The following is a 16133-nucleotide window of genomic DNA, read 5'->3' as shown; positions in this document are numbered from 1 at the left end:
AGGGTGCATGCTTTACTAACTCTGGGGAAGACCTTCACCTGCAATAAAATTAAACCCTCAAGAAAATGATTTCTCTTTGTTCTTAAGACCTATTAACTCAGAATTTATATTTACCAGGAAAATATACTATATACACCACATGTAAAACACCCACTGAATTATCAGAAATTTGAAAAGAAACACAGAAAAGCATAGCAATGTATGTTTCTGCAAGGACACCTGTGCGTAAATAGGCAGCAATTTTAAAAAATGCATGTTTTACAACCTTAATTAGCATCCAGAGAAACATCTTGTTGAAAAGGACGCAACATGAGGATTAATTTATCAACAGGTCAAAAACAGGTTGGATTCATGACTCCAGCCCTGGTTTTGAGAGACTACCCTCTAGTGGAGTAAAAAGAAATGGCGTTTTCATGTTACTGGATTTACTTGGGGAGGGGAAAAAAACATTCACATCTAATTACTCCTTAAGTATTTATTGAAACGATATAGACCAAGAGTTTACATTTATTATAATCATAATACCAGTTTTGTTTCTAACTACTAAATGTTTTCTCTCTGTGGTTTTCTTTAAAATGTTCCCAAATGCTTTATTTTTTTCTTTTATAAAACCTTATTCAAATGGTTCTTAACCTTTTGAATAAAAAGAAGTTCAAGGCATAAGTAGTTTCTTGTTTAACCTACTAACACTTGTTTCAGAATGCTACCGTAAGAGTTTCTTCTTTACTAGACACTCTAGCGCTTACGCCGTAAATGTTAGGCACCTACGGTCCAGTGTCGGGGACGTTGTGATGCACTGTGTCGACATTTACTTTAATGTACTTGTGATAATAGTAACTCCCCCAATCTTACTCTCTCCAGCGCCAATTTCTTGCCTATTCCAAATAATTTCACCACTGGCAGATTTTTATCTCCACATATGGACGAATTATATTAAAATTGTGATAACTACGTGAAAAAGGAATTTTAGTTTTATACCATTGGTTCCTTAAGCATTTCATTGTGGTTGATTGGTGTTGACTGTATAATGGACAAATCCAGTTATCAAACCAATTATAATGGACTCCCATAATGAAAGGAAGTGGTGATAATCAAACAGATGTTTAAACTACTTTCTTGGTTTATAAATGAAACCAACAGTCATAACTAATATTATAAATTTCAGTCTCTTTCAGAAATCAAATAAAAATCTAAGTTTTAATTCAGTGAGAGTGCAATATTTGAAATGCTACCTTATGCTCTATCATAGGAAGTTGTTTTAACTTCCTGTGATTACCTTTTTCTGGCATATGGGAGATGAGATAGCTTTTCTTGCAATTGTCCTTTTGGTGTAGGCACATGATAAATTCAAAAGATTTCATACTCATTTTTATAAATTTAATATCATGGAACATTAGAAATGAGATTTCAATGTGAGAGAGAAAGTAACTCTGGCTTTGGATAAAAAGAGTGAGGGTTCTGTTCTTTGGCTGTAGTTTCCTTTTGATACAAGAGCACCAGCAGCTGAGTAGAAGCAGTATATGTTTCAGGTGATTTTTTACTTTTGCATCAGGTCAACCATTTGTTAGTAATGAAAGGTAGCCCTCCAAAAAGATATGTTAAAAACTTATTATCATATCTATAAAGTACCATGTGAAGACATTAAATTGTGACAGGGTGAGGATTTTGGGGCTTTTGAATTAGTACAATTGTGAATGGTCATCAAATGAGAAACAAAGTCTTAAAACTCTAATGCCCTGAGTCTTTTAAGCTCAAGAAACGTGATATGTGCACACAGCTGGTCAGAGAGAGCAAGACTAGAACCCCACAGGTCTTCCAAGATTTTTCCGCTATATCACCCTCTTATGATTGATAGGTCTCTGCTTTTTCTTCTTTTCCTCCTTCCCTTTTTTTCTTCTTTCCAAGTTTTTTTTTTTCTTTAGAATCCATTGCAAATACAGTATATTACATGGATGTGCATGTCAGCTGCCTTGTAATAAATATCTGCAGGGTTTCCTGAATGAGTACTCAGTTCTAATGAAAATGTATTGAAATGATTTTTAAACATAAATGAGTAATTACAGCCCTTAAATTATGTTGAAAGAGTTCTGCCTGGATCATCAAATAAGAAAATATAGGGGTGCAATAAATACGTATTTGTTGATTTAATGGTTGAAGTTAAGCTACTCATTTGTGAAGGTTTATTGCTGTTTCGTGGAATCCTAGGCAGTGTTTGCCTGTGTGCTTTTGTTAGAGAAGTAGTCTGGGTAGTGGGTCAGAGTGCAGGTTCTGGGGACAGACAACCTGGGTTTGAACGCTTACCTTGCCGTTTTCTACCTTTGTGACCCTCAGCAAGAACTTAACATCTCTGCATCTCAGTTTCCTCCTAGGATTGTTTTGAGGATTAAAGTAGTTAATATATTTAAAAGCTTAGAAAAGTACCTGGAACATAGTAAGCTTGAATGAATGTTTGACATCACCATTATTTTCATTATTATCATTGTCATTGTCATCATATCATCATTTGTTCCAACTATCCCCTTTGTTTGGGGTGTCCTTTCTACCTTCCATTCTAAGTCCCTGCCTCTCACTTTGTCTACCTACTCTGAAATAAGTTAGTTCAGTTCACATGCTGCTTCCCCTGTGGAATCTTCTCTGATCCTCTAACAAGATATGAGCTCTCATTTGACCCACGCTAGCATTCTTTATCCCTGCTATCACTTATCACTTTTTTTAATATATTACAACTGTTTCTGTAGTTTGACCCTTTTTAATCTCTAAGATTCTCCTGGATGGGGGAGGGGGGGGTCTGTATCTTAATCATCTTTAACATCTGCAGCATGTAAAAACATGGAGAAAAAAACGTTTGTTGCATACTGTTTGTTTTAAAAATTATTTGATCTTCACAGCATCTTAATAAGATAGATATTTTTATCCCCATTTGACAGTGTAGAAACATTGGCTCAGAGAAGTTAAGTTACTTGCCCAGTGTCCCAAAACTATTAAATAATGGAGCTAAAATTTGAACTCAGTTTGGTCTGCCTACAGAGCGAAGGCTCTTTTTACTGCACAGGGCACTCAGTATTCATTTGGAAAATAAGCGAATGCTTGATTGATGACTGAGTCAACCAATTAAATGTAGTCAGCACCAAGGGATGCTAAAAATAAAAATACTATTTTAAAAAAGGAATAAATTTTATGCACTCGACAGTGGATCTTTTTATATAGTTAGTGTTGGTTCAGTGTTAATGACAGAATTTTTATTGCTGGCACCATTTGGGAAATAGAGCTCTGAAGAGATGCAGTGCCTGGTTGGAAAGATGAACTGACATGTTAAATACATGTGAATGGCCACTGATGAAGAGGGGCTGACACTGAGCTGAGAAGGTCTTCAGTGGCACTGTCCTTCCTCGTCTGATTCTGATAGCAGATTTGCTCTTAAGTTAGAAACAGGATGTAAAGTGAGGAACCTTGGCTGTTTGTTAGAATGTTGAACTAAAGCAAGTTGGAGTAGAGTTCTCATTTTCTTTTTCAAGGGAGTTTTGAAAAGTAGAATTGGAAAAAAAAATGAGATCCTTATTTAACCATAGGTCTTGTTTTTTAATACAGGATACGACTCTAGTTGAAGGACAAAAGTAATTTCACCCCTTGAGGAAATTCACAACCAAAAATGAGAAAGATGTCAGAAGTCAAGGAGATAAATCTCTGTCTTTCTGTCTCTTCCTCAGATTCCTCTCTTCTTCCCTCTCATCCTCCTTGTCTTTCTCTAAGTCTAAAACTGTCTCTCATCTTGGCTTCTCTCTGCTCATCCCTTTTGTCTTCCCTTTCAGAGGATTGACTTTAACTTCTTCTCTAGCCATGTAAAAAATAGTGAAATAGTAAAGTACATTTTTAGAAAATATATACAGGTAAATAGATAGGTAAGTAGCCAGATAGGTAGTTCATAGGTTGCACAGAAATAACTGGAAAGAAATCTATCAAAAAAGAAAATATTCTAAACTATTGGTAGTAGTTATCTTTGATGGGATAATGGTTGTTTTTCATTTTTGGTTTTGTTTTTGATAAAGTGCTGACCTGTATATGACATCATTTTTTAAAATTGAAGCATAGTTGAAATGCTGTGTTAGTTTCAGGTGTACAGCAAAGTGAAGTGATTCAGTTATGTGTGTGTGTATTCTTTTTCAGATTATTTTCCATTATAGATTATTACAAGATATTGACTATAGTTCCCTGTGCTATACAGTAGGACCTTGTAGTTTATTTTATATATAGTAGTGTATATCTGTTAATCCCAAATTCCTAATTTATCCCTCTTCAACCCTTTTCCCTAAGTTTGTTTTCTATGTCTGTGAGTCTATTTCTGTTTTGTAAATAAATTAATTTATATCATTCTTTTAGATTCCACATTTAAGTGATATCATATGATATTTGTCTTTCTCTGCTTCACTAAGTATGATGATCTCTTGGTCCATCCATGTTGCTGCAAATGGCATTATTTCATTGTTTGACGGCTGAGTAATATTCCATTGTGTGTATGTGTGTATATATATATATATATATATATATATATATATATATATATATATATATATATATACACATACACACATATATATACACCACATCTTCTTTATCCATTCATCTGCTGATGGACATTTAGTTTGCTTCCATGTCTTGGCTATTGTAAACAGTACTTCTATGAACATTGAGTGCATGTATCTTTTCATATTAGAGTTTTCGTCTTTTCTGGCTATATGCCCAGGAGTGGGCTTGCTGGGTCACATGGTAGTTCTATTTTTAGTTTTTTAAGGAACCTCCATATTGTTCTCGATAGCGGCTGCACCAATTTACATTCCCACCAATAGTGTAGGAGGGTTCCCTTTTCTCCACATGATAATGGGTAGTTTTTAATTTTCTTTTTATGCTTCTCAGACTTTCTGCAGTCAATATGTATTATTTTTATAATCAGAAATAATAGCTATTTTTGAAAAAAAGATATGAATTTCTTTTGGGGTAAAATTTTACTTATATACCTGGAGCTGTTTTGTTTAGTAAAACATCTAACTTTCTTAACTTAGTATTCAATTCTATCTATGATATAATAATTTAAATCGCAACACAACAGTAATAATAGTAGACACCATTTATTGAGTTCTTGTCTTGTGCCAAGTAGTCTGTTAAGAGTTTTTCATAAACTGTATCATTCAGTCCTCCCTATTAGAATACCAGGTAACCATTAGTCTCATTTTACAGATCAGAAAACTGAGGGCCGAGTGTGCAAAAACTCACTTAGTTGCTTATTAGCGGAGTCAGCAATCAAACCAAAGTCTAAGGCTAACACTTGTAACCACTGTGCTACACTGACTCTGATTTGTTTCCCATATCTCTGTCCAGTCATTCTCTCTATTCCTATTTCACATCCCATCCCTCAGCTACATCAAATACCTTATCATTTCCTGAACAAATCTTGTCTGTTGGATTCTTCACAGTTTATTTCTTCTTAAGTGTATCAGGTCTACAAGGCTTCTGCTCAAAAATCCCATCTTTTAAGAAGCCCCCCCTCCATCTCAATGAGATAAGTATTTCCTTATTTTATCATAATTTAAATTTACCTTTTATTATTGTATTTCTCTCACTCCAATGCATATTATCTTTTATGGTTTATTTGTGCCTAAATAGTAAGCAACTTGAAGGCAGAAAATATGTCCTATTTGCTTTGTATATTCAGTAGTGCATTTTACATATTAAAAGGTCAATGTTTGATTAATTAAACCCCACCATGTGACTGAAGGAATAATTTACTACTCTCACGTGTGTGCTGGTTTTCTTCCAAGCTTTTGAGTAAAATCGGAGAATTGCTTAGTTAATAAAAAACCTGCCTCTCAAGGTGGTAGATTTTGTCAGATCAGTTACACATGAGGCTATTCATAAGAGAGCTGTTATTTATGGGAGAATAGAGTGTCTCTTGACTTGGCTTCTTCCTCTTTTGCTATTCTTTGATTAGTACATGTTAAATGCAGTTGTGTTCATATAACTACTAAGATTAATGTAAGTTCTAGGCAAAAATTAAACTCCAAGAACCAAATGGCAGGTAGGTTCATAAGAATTCTAGGCAAAAATTAAGAACCAGCATAGCATGAGATAACACTTTGTGCAATATTCTTAGGCAAAGTCTGCTGGTATTTTCTTGCTTTTACATGAGTTATTTTGTAAGGTGGTCTAATGAAAGTTATCAGTTTTTTATGTCTAAGCAAGAGATCAAGGCAGTGATTTCTGAGCCAGAGAAAACAAGCTTTTTTTGTCAGTAAAATATTTAGGCATCTTGTTATATTGCACCATAGAGGTTAAAGAGTTGTTTGAATTTTCATGAATATTTTATGTCACTTTTGCTTGACTTCTACTAAATGGGAGAACAAAGGTGACTGTAATCATTCTCATCTGGTTCTCTTCCTTCATTGATGGAGCATACAGGAGGCCCAGAGCCAAAGTTCTCTGTCTGATCTTTTAGTGATTCGCAGAGTTATTCCTTTTAGGGTAGGGAAGGTGTTTTCAGGAATGAAAGCCATTTACTACAACTAGCAATGATGGCAGAAGAGATGCGAGATGCTTGTAGTTGCTACCTATACTGATGCCACTGCTGAATTTTCAGCTTTAAATCTTAAGATTTTCTTCAACTCTATCTTATAATCCTACTCTATTCTACTAGGACTATTTGGAGCGGCAGATTCTACTCCAACCTTTGGTCTTTAGAATATTTTCAGAAATGAGTTGATAAGATGAGCAGGTAAAGGTAGTTCTGAGCAGATACTGGACACGCCATACTTATTTATTTTTGACAGTTACTGCTTCATTTATTATCACTCTATATATTTAAGTCAGGCCTGGTTCTCTTTGGATTTGGCCTGTTCATCAGCTGGTTTCTGATTCAGGAGCTGGGTAGGGTAAAAGAAGTTCTGAGTAGTATAAGAAGTAGTGAAATCTAGTCAAATGCAGGTGGATAAATGTGCAGACTTTGCCTGACAGAATTCGAGTTTTGTCTATCAGTGTGACCTCTGAGTGTGTATAGAGAATTCTTCAAGGAATTACGAGACCGTCCCTGCCAGTGTCTTCTATTTTAAAACTGTTAGTAGCTGTTCATACTAAGTGTGTGTGTTAATCAGGATACTTTTGGCTGACAGGGGGACAAATGCTATTTTAACTAGCTTAGGTTAAAGTTAACTTAGGTTTAAACCAGCTCAAGTTACAAGGTGGGGTTATGGGCAGGGTAATGTAGTCTTACATGCAACAATAATATGGGCGGGAGAGAAACTGGACCTCAGAGACAAATTGGCTGTGAACTCACATGATGCCAGGAGATTCTTTTTCTGTTCTCCTGTGTCTGCTTTTCTTGGAGTATTGGGTTTATTCTCTTCTACTGCTGGTCAGCTTTCTTTACATGTCTGACAGCATGGCCACCAACAGCTCTCATGTTCTTCATCTCACAATTTTACCACCAGGGAGACTATCCCTTTCTCTTAGTTCCAATGTGAAAAATTTGGAGGGAATTCCTACTTGGGCCATATGCTTATTCCTGGATAAAGCACTATTCTGTCGTCCCTGCCCAAATTAAAGGGTAGGGGACAAGGAGAAGTTCCCCAGGAAAAGGAAGGTGTCCATTAGGTAAGCAATAAGGACTTAATAATATTAGATACTATTTATGGAGTGCTGTCTACCAGACGCTGAGCTAAATAAGCGCTTTGCTTACAGCATCTCTTTAATGTCTTAGAGTTAGTTTGTAAGCAGATACTGTTCCCTCCTTTTACAGATAAAGAGGAGGCAGGTTTCTTCACTCCCTACGATAACATGGCTTGTGAATGGCTCAGCCAGGGTTGGAATCCACATCAATCTGACACCCAAGCTTGAGTTTGGAACCACTCACTGTGCTAAGTGTCACGTGGTTATCAAATGAAACTTAGAGCAGTGTCCATGGAGCACACACTTAATGCTTTTCCTCAGCACAGCAGTGTTGGACAGCCAGTCGGGCTATGCTTCCTGCCATCAGAAGCCACAGTGCCCGTGGTTGAGGACCTGCTGACCACCTTGTGTCCTCCCTGGAAGTGTTAAGAGTCAGACAGGGTGGGCACTGGGGCCCCTGCCTGGCCTGAACCGTGTCCTCCCTCCTGTCCTCTGAACTGTGAATAGCCTTTAACGGAGATCAAAGTTTTGTAACCTTCGCCATCTGTTGCATTCTCAGCAAGTCACTCTCTGAGACTCACCCTTATATGAGGTAGGCCCCTCCCCACCCTGCCTCTCATTCCACATGCTTTTCTTGTCACAGATAACACGGCTCCAGCACCCTCTCACATACCATCATCCAGCTGCTGTATGCTTCATTCTACACAGATCCTCCCAATTCTTTCCACTTTTTCTATTTTTCTTTTGTAAGCGGATTTCCCATCCTTTCAACGATATCCCAGACCTCTTCTTCTATTTCCTCCTTCAGCTGAAATCTAATCTCCTTTCAGGACTTGATTATTTTTATGGCCCTCTCTGCTTGGAGGCCACTCATTTTCCCACCCCTTAGGGCTGTGTGTGTGTATGTATGTGTGCACATGCATGTGTGTGCATATTGATGGGGGATCATGTTTCTGCACCTCCTCTGGCTTCCCAGTACCAATTTCAAGCCACTAATTATTAACTCTTCTGTAAAGCACATACCATTCCTTACCTGCCCAGTTGGCTATTACTTACCTACTTCTCAGTAGAGGCCTGTCTTTTTTTTTTAAATAAATTTATTTATTTATTTTTGGCTGCGTTGTGTCTTCATTGCTGCGTGTGGCCTTTCTCTAGTTGCAGCGAGTGGGGGCTACTCTTCGTTGTGGTGCATGTGGGCTTCTTATTGCGGTGGCTTCTCTTGTTGCAGAGCACTGGCTCTAGGCGTGCGGCCTTCAGTAGTTGCGGTACGCGGGCTCAGTAGCTGTGGCTCACGGGCTTAGTTGCTCCACGGCATGTGGGGTCTACCCGGACCAGGGCTCGAACCCGTGTCCCCTGCATTGGCAGGTGGATTCTTAGCCACTGCACCACCAGTGAAGCCCTAGAGTCCTGTCTTGATATCTGGAAAATGATATGCTTTTCCACCCAGGCTGCTGCTAAAATACTGGGAGATTTCAACTTTTAAGCATAAAACCAGCACAAAATTATTAAGTCTCCTTAAATGAAAATAACTTTCACTTTCACTGCATTTCAAAAACCCACTCCCAGGTATGCTACGTTGATGATGTTGGTAACTGGAATTATTCTACCTCGGAAATCTTGAACTTGAGTGTCCTGCTTTCTACCATTAACGTTCTATCTATCTGGCTCTTTTAGAACTGTGCTCCTCCTACATCTGCTTTTTGACACCATAGAGACCTCAGATCTTCTGAGGCCATTTCTCCCCTAGTCATTCTTATCTCTCTTCCTTTCCTACCCACCAAGGTTGATCATCTAAACTACTCACCATTCAGTCACCTTGGGTTTCTTGCTCTGGTCTCCCACCATACCTGCCCAGTCAGAACCTCTGAACAACACCATGATCGTTCTCTGCTCTTGTCTCCAAGAGGTAAATTGGTCGTGGAGGAAATCATAGTAAGTGCAGAGTGTCCTGTTTCAGCTGGGTCTTCAGCAGTGGCCTCCCATTCTTGTATTTGTCCTAAGTCAGCTCTTTATCCAGTTATCTTCAGAGAGGACTCAAATTTTGCAGTCTCTTCAGCATCCCTTGTCACTCTCTGAATATTCTTAGGAACATGCCACTGGCTTTAGTTTCATTGAACTCAGGCCTGGAGGAGTGAACTCCCTTTATTTCACAACCTTGCAACATACTGATGACTCTTTATCCACACTCATCATTAACTTTCTTTTGTAGTCTTAAAGGATGAGACTTTTTCTCTCTACAGCCCTCCCTTTTTTCCTTCAAATTCATCTACTTCTGTGTTCACAGGAATTCGTTTCTAGAAGCCTTTATCCCCATTCCACCCTGTAATTGACAAATTGCCATGAAGTTCATAGACATGCTTAATTCTTACTCATACTAAAATAATAACAACATTCTCTTGACCTTTAATCCTACTGTGTCATTCTATATCTGTCCTCCTCATAGAAATTTCTCAAGAGAGCTATCAGCATTTGATATTACTTCATCATCACTTTCTACTTACTTTTCCAGCTCATGTTTCTCTGGCTTCTGCTCTAGCCATGCTACCGGAATTTCCCTTTGGAATCTCATCAGTGCCCTCCCGACTTGGTTCTTGTACATCAGAGCCTCCCAGGCATGCTTATGCTTGCCTACACGTTCGTTCTGCTGTCACTGTGGGCTCATCTACCTTTTAAATATTTATCCTAGCTTTCGTCTTTTGCCTCTGCTCTTCATATTCTCTCAGATAATATAATCTCTTCTACTTACATATTCATTACTCTCCAATGTATATCACTGCTCTTGCAAATAAAATTCTTCCTCCATATCCATTTAGATATGCTCCTCAGACTGCCTGATAAATGTCTCTACTTGCATGAGCATGGGCACTTCATACTCTCCATGTCTACAACTGACGTCTTAAGCTTGTCTCTAAAGTGGTTTTTCTTCCTTTTTTTTTTTTTTTAACAACTTTCCTTGCTTACTTACTTACTTACTTACTTACTTCCTTAATTTATTTATGGCTGCGTTGGGTCTTCGTTGCCGCGCGCGGGCTTTCTCTAGTTGCGGCGAGTGGGGGCTACTCTTCGTTGCAATGTGCCGGCATCTCATCACGGTGGCTTCTCTTGTTGTTCTCTAGGCGCGCAGGCTTCAGTAGTTGTGGCACACGGGCTCAGTAGTTGTGGCTCACAGGCTCTAGAGCGCAGGCTCAGTAGTTGTGGCGCACGGGCTTAGTTGCTCCGTGGCATGTGGGATCTTCCCGGACCAGGGCTCGAACCCACGTCCCCTGCATTGGCAGGTGGATTCCTAACCACTGCGCCACCAGGGAAGTCCCCCCCTTTTTTTTAAAATTTATTTTAGTGGTAGTAGCAGTACCCAGTTACCTGGAGGAGTCCAGCATCTTTGAGCCTCCTTCTGTCTTATACCCTTCATTCAACCGTTTGCTAAATTCTGCTGATCTTCCTCTCAAATTTTCTTAAATCACGTTCTCTATCAGCTAGGCCTTCCGTCCTCTCTCGCCCTGGTCGCTGCGGTCATTCCAAACTTGCCTGCTTCCAGTCTCATTCCCTCTAGTCCATCCTGCAAAAAAACTCCAATTTTTTTCTCATCACAAACAGAATATTATTCCAAGCTCCTTAGCGTTGAGGTCCTTCTATAACCTGCCTCCAGTCATGTACAACATTTGTTGTTCTTCAAGCACCGTGCTGGCTTTTCTCTCCTCTGTGTCTTTGCTGATTCCATCCAGGACACTTGGAACGCTTGCCACCTGTAACACACAGTCAGGCACACAACTTCCTTTAGCAAGACTGCCTCCCATTGTTCACCTTTAACGCTCACTTTAAATATTCCTTCTTGTGACAGATCTGTCCCCTGCCAAAAGAGGCTGGGTTTAGTGCTCTGCCGCTGGGCCCATAGTACAAAATAATTGATCAGAATGTATTATTGAATAAATGGATGAGTGAAATTTGAGTAGAGGTTCAATGGATAAGAAAGTAAAATTGCAAAGTGTTTAAGCACAGCAGCGTTAAGTCTTTAAATCTATAATTGTGGATGTGTAGCCATGTATAAATGAGAGCAGAGTTATTCTTTGGTTCTTGTGTGAGACAGTTAGGCCATAATCCACTGCTAATGGGTCAGAGTTATCTACTCTTGATTACATAGAGAACCGATGTGCGAATATGAACCAAGAGGAGGAATCCATCACAATTTCTTGGGGGGGAGAAAAAGAAGAGCTCACACTTATCAGTGATAGGGATGCAATATTCTCTTTGATAGCAAATTTAATATTGTTGTTATGTTTGTTGTTATATCTATTATTATTTAATTTATTTATTTTTGGCTGCATTGGGTCTTCGTTGCTGTGCACAGGCTTTCTCTAGTTGTGGCGAGCGGGGGCTACTCTTCGTTGAGGTGCGTGGGCTTCTCATTGCGGTGGCTTCTCTTGTTGCAGAGCACAGGCTCTAGGCACGTGGGCTTCAGTAGTTGTGACGCGCGGGTTCAGTAGTTGTGGCACGCAGGCTCTAGAGCACAGGCTCAGTAGTTGTGGCACACGGGCTTAGTTGCTCTGTGGCATGTGGGATCTTCCCGGACCAAGGCTCGAACCCGTGTCCCCTGCATTGGCAGACAGATTCTCTACCACTGCACCACCAGGGAAGCCTGTTGTTATATCTATTATTGTTGTTGGTTAAGTAAATACAAATGATTTTCCTTTAGCTGTCCACAAAACACAAGGGAATAGATCAGAATTTGAAATACTTCACTGTACACATGTGGAAATTATGTATGCTGAGATAATAAAAGTACCTAGAATAATAATAAATAATATTCATTGAGAGTTAACTATGTGCGAGACACTGAACTGTGGTTAACTCTGCATATGTTCAGTTTTACTCTTACAGTGCTGTGAGACATTCAGGCACCTGCCCCTTTTCACAGAAGACGAAACTGAGGTTCAGAGAGGTTGGTAAACTTTTGCAGTCATAGAGGCAGTGAGGAACTATGGCTGGAATACAGGTCGAACTCCGAAGCCAACACTCTTAAAACTATTTTCTTGCTTCTAGGTATCTTCTGAGGCTCTCATTCTCTTCTTCTTTGCATGCTCTACAGAACAGCTTTTGCTTCTTGCATTTGCTTATTTGTAACCAGATTGACACAGCACATTCATAGCAGAATGCTAACAGTAATTTAGCTGTATCTCACTTTTCTCACTTCAGAATCTTTGACTGCATTCCTATCTTCCTAACTGGATGATTTCATCATATTGTGGCTATACCTATAAACAAGTATCCTCAAAGGCAAGCATTATATCAACTCATAATTTTTTTAAAGTTTTCATGTTGGCTTTTATTACTCTAGGATAGTATCTGTATTTGGCTGCCTTTTAGAGTCAATATTTAAGATTAATGACAGTTGTATTAGAGAAGCCAGCTCTTTTTCTAATTGTTGTGTTGGCCTGAAAATAGATAAGTAAATGGATAAATAGAAACACCTCCATAAAACTTCAACATTGCTATACATAAAACTAATTTACTATTTTATTTTTAAAAATATATTTGAGACTATCAAAAGGCAAAATTTACACCTTTTCCTAACAACTGAATTTCAAATCTTTATCAAAGATGACTGCTATGCAGTAAACTGGAAAATCAGAAGCAGCAGACTTTAGGCATAGACAGAAAAAGAATAAGGCAAGCTTAGGCTTTAAGGTAAGAAAATGTTTTAAAATACATTCAAATAAAAGAACAAAATATGTCTCTTTTGTGAAATCCCTTATCTTTCTTTCCATTCCGTAGACATGATGCAAAAAATGAGTAAATTAACCCACAATAGTAAGAGTACTTCTTACGTCCTTAACCTTCTATAAAGGGTATGTTTTATTAGAAATGCAATGAATAGTCAGTGTTTTAGCCATTTTAGACTTTGGGGGTTCTCCCCAGCTGTATAATGCTCACTGAGAGCCTATGTGTGGACTGCAGGGCTGGGAGAAGGCTGGACGGAGGGGCTGTGCTGAGCGCTTTCACATAGTTCCCATTACTAAGGAAACCACTCGTTTTGTCTGAACATGCTCTGAATAGATGTCTCATTTGAAGTCTAGTGCTCAAACCATGAGGATTGCATTATGGAGCTGAGAAAGAAATGAGGGGAACAAAAACTGTTTGAAAATGCCACCAAGCATTCACAAAGCGTCGTACTGTAATAACATTCCACGAGACAGAAGGTGCATTTATTTTTGCCGCATTCCAAGTTATTTTGGTGTTATAAAAGCAAATTCCTTTGCCTGCCCACGTAATCAAAATAAGCGAAACAGATGTTCTTCTGACCTGTTCTTAATTCTTGCTCTTGTTAGGGTCTCACTCAGATGTGTGACATACAGCATAGGAAGGACAAAATATGGATTCTTATATTAATCTAGATTTGCTCCATTGTGCTTTGTAACTAAATGTATAGTGCTATCTCTGTGCCAGTAAACAAACGCATGTTCAAAGTCAGACCTCAGAATTTGCAGCCTCCAAATTGTCACTGTTAAATTCAGAATGGCTACTGCAAACTGGTGCTTGGTGTTCTTTAATGAGCCTCCAGTTCAGATTCCGAGTGACAAAACACTGCTTCTAGAAGGCTCCTGCTCCCTTCTCTAGCTTCTGGCAACCCACAGCAAAGAAAGTAGCTCCTGCTGAACAATCGGATGATCTTTCTTTCTTCCTCACCCTGGAAAGTAGGGTTTATGGGACTTCGATTACAATATAATCTTTCTCATCCCATTCCCCATTCTTTGATAAGGGCTATTGACATTTTCTTAAATGTACGTAAAGCGCTGTACAGACACCCTAAGCAGAGGTTGCCACCTCTAAACCCATAAAGAAAGTCAGGAGCCACCACTGCAAGGAAGGAAGGCATTGTTATCTTCATTTTGAGCTACTTTAATCCTTTCAGCAAACAAGAAGTATATCAATACATCAACTAATCCACAAATGCAGAAATTAATACATATTTATAGATGCCTTGCCATTTTACTGTTTTGCTGATGCTCGTAGCAGTAAGATAACTTGTCTGAACAAGAGTCAGTGGCTGAATGAGGTATTGGACTTGTAGCCTCGCACTTTAGTTCTGCATTGTGGACAGAGGATACGGAGGACTCTCCTTGGAATACCAGTGTTACAAAGAGGTGCTATCGAGTCTAAGACCTAGAAGCAAGCATAGAAAGCGAGTACAGGTTTATTTCCTTAATAACCATGGGAAGCCAACAGCATTGTCAGGTCTTGTTTTTATAGAACTTTTCCTTTTTCACCAGTCATGCATGTTTAATAAACATGTATTTCAAGTAGATGTCTTTTACAGATTTCCTGCCTGACCAAGTTTAAGAAATACCAACAGAATTGTTTTCTAGAATTCAATTGCATACCAACACCACTTAAATGGCCCTAGATTTGAAAGAAAGCTTATTCTTATGAAAGTACGTAAGTACTTACCCTATTAGTAATCTCCTCACTAGTTCTGATTACGAGCCTTCAATTCATTTTGAAACGAGCAGCCTGAAGCTGCCAGCAGTTTCTAGTCTGAGGTGCCTATGGAGTATTTACTCAGAGTGTATGTTTAGCACTTTAGCTATTGTGGCTGATGACAAGAGAATTCTAATATTCAGACTTATTATGAAGTTTGTTTTCAAAATGAATATACATTCGGTTCCTTATAGTTTATCCCCTCAAGGTTTGGCAGAGATCAGGATGTATGCATCTTCCTGTTCTTAGTACTCAGCATGAGGCCTGGCATAAAGCAAGCGTTCAGCAGAGGAGCTTGAACTGAATTATTTGATATGAGAAAAATACAGCAAACTCAGCAATTTTAATGACTCTTAGCCTGGCCTAATTGAGTGTGAAATGATGGAAACATCAAATGTTTAACCTGATTTAACATTTAGCTAATAAAGTCTAATTTTTCCATGGCCCTTCAATCACCTATAGCCCTTTTTGAAATATTTTTTGTGTGTATATAAAAGTGATAAAATTTCACTGAAAGTATTGCATCAGATCTGTCATACAGCCTTTGCTTTGTTTCAAGCCTACATGGTTATATTTGCATTTCATTCTCTTAATGGGAGAGTTCTCAAAATGTCTCCGGTTACCGCAAATCATCAGATATTCATTATAATTCTGTTTCTGCCTGCAGCCATATATTTGCAGTCTGTTGTAACAATCATACATTTCCATTAACACCAAGAATCATTTTATTTGGAGAAGAAAATCCTGTTTAGAAGACTTAAATTTGTTAGTAGACCAAAGAGATTTTAATTTGAACAGGAATGGAGAATTTACAGTTATTATTAAAATTAATAGTACATATCTATGATTTGGTAAAGTTAGAAGCTCATTGAGTAATTTTTTAGAGAAGTTATAGTCTTTACTATGCATCTTCAAACATACATACATTTTGAATCATGAAGTATCTCATATATGATTTAGGACATTGTGTTAACACCCAAGTCAAAACTTAACTTCCCAGGACAGAT

General features: G+C 38.4%; 1 protein-coding gene across 3 annotated transcripts in view; it reads left to right on the top strand.

The window, feature by feature from the left end:
- IMMP2L (inner mitochondrial membrane peptidase subunit 2) overlaps positions 1-16133 on the top strand; it is an 895893-nt gene that overhangs the window by 466646 nt on the left and 413114 nt on the right. The gene's annotated exons all lie outside the window — the stretch shown is intronic.

The sequence above is a fragment of the Eschrichtius robustus genome, chromosome 8, assembly GCF_028021215.1.
Source record: "Eschrichtius robustus isolate mEscRob2 chromosome 8, mEscRob2.pri, whole genome shotgun sequence".
NCBI classification, from domain to species: Eukaryota; Metazoa; Chordata; class Mammalia; order Artiodactyla; family Eschrichtiidae; genus Eschrichtius; species Eschrichtius robustus.
Note: the sequence above shows the minus strand (reverse complement) of the source record. Positions and strands in the feature narration are given on the sequence as shown.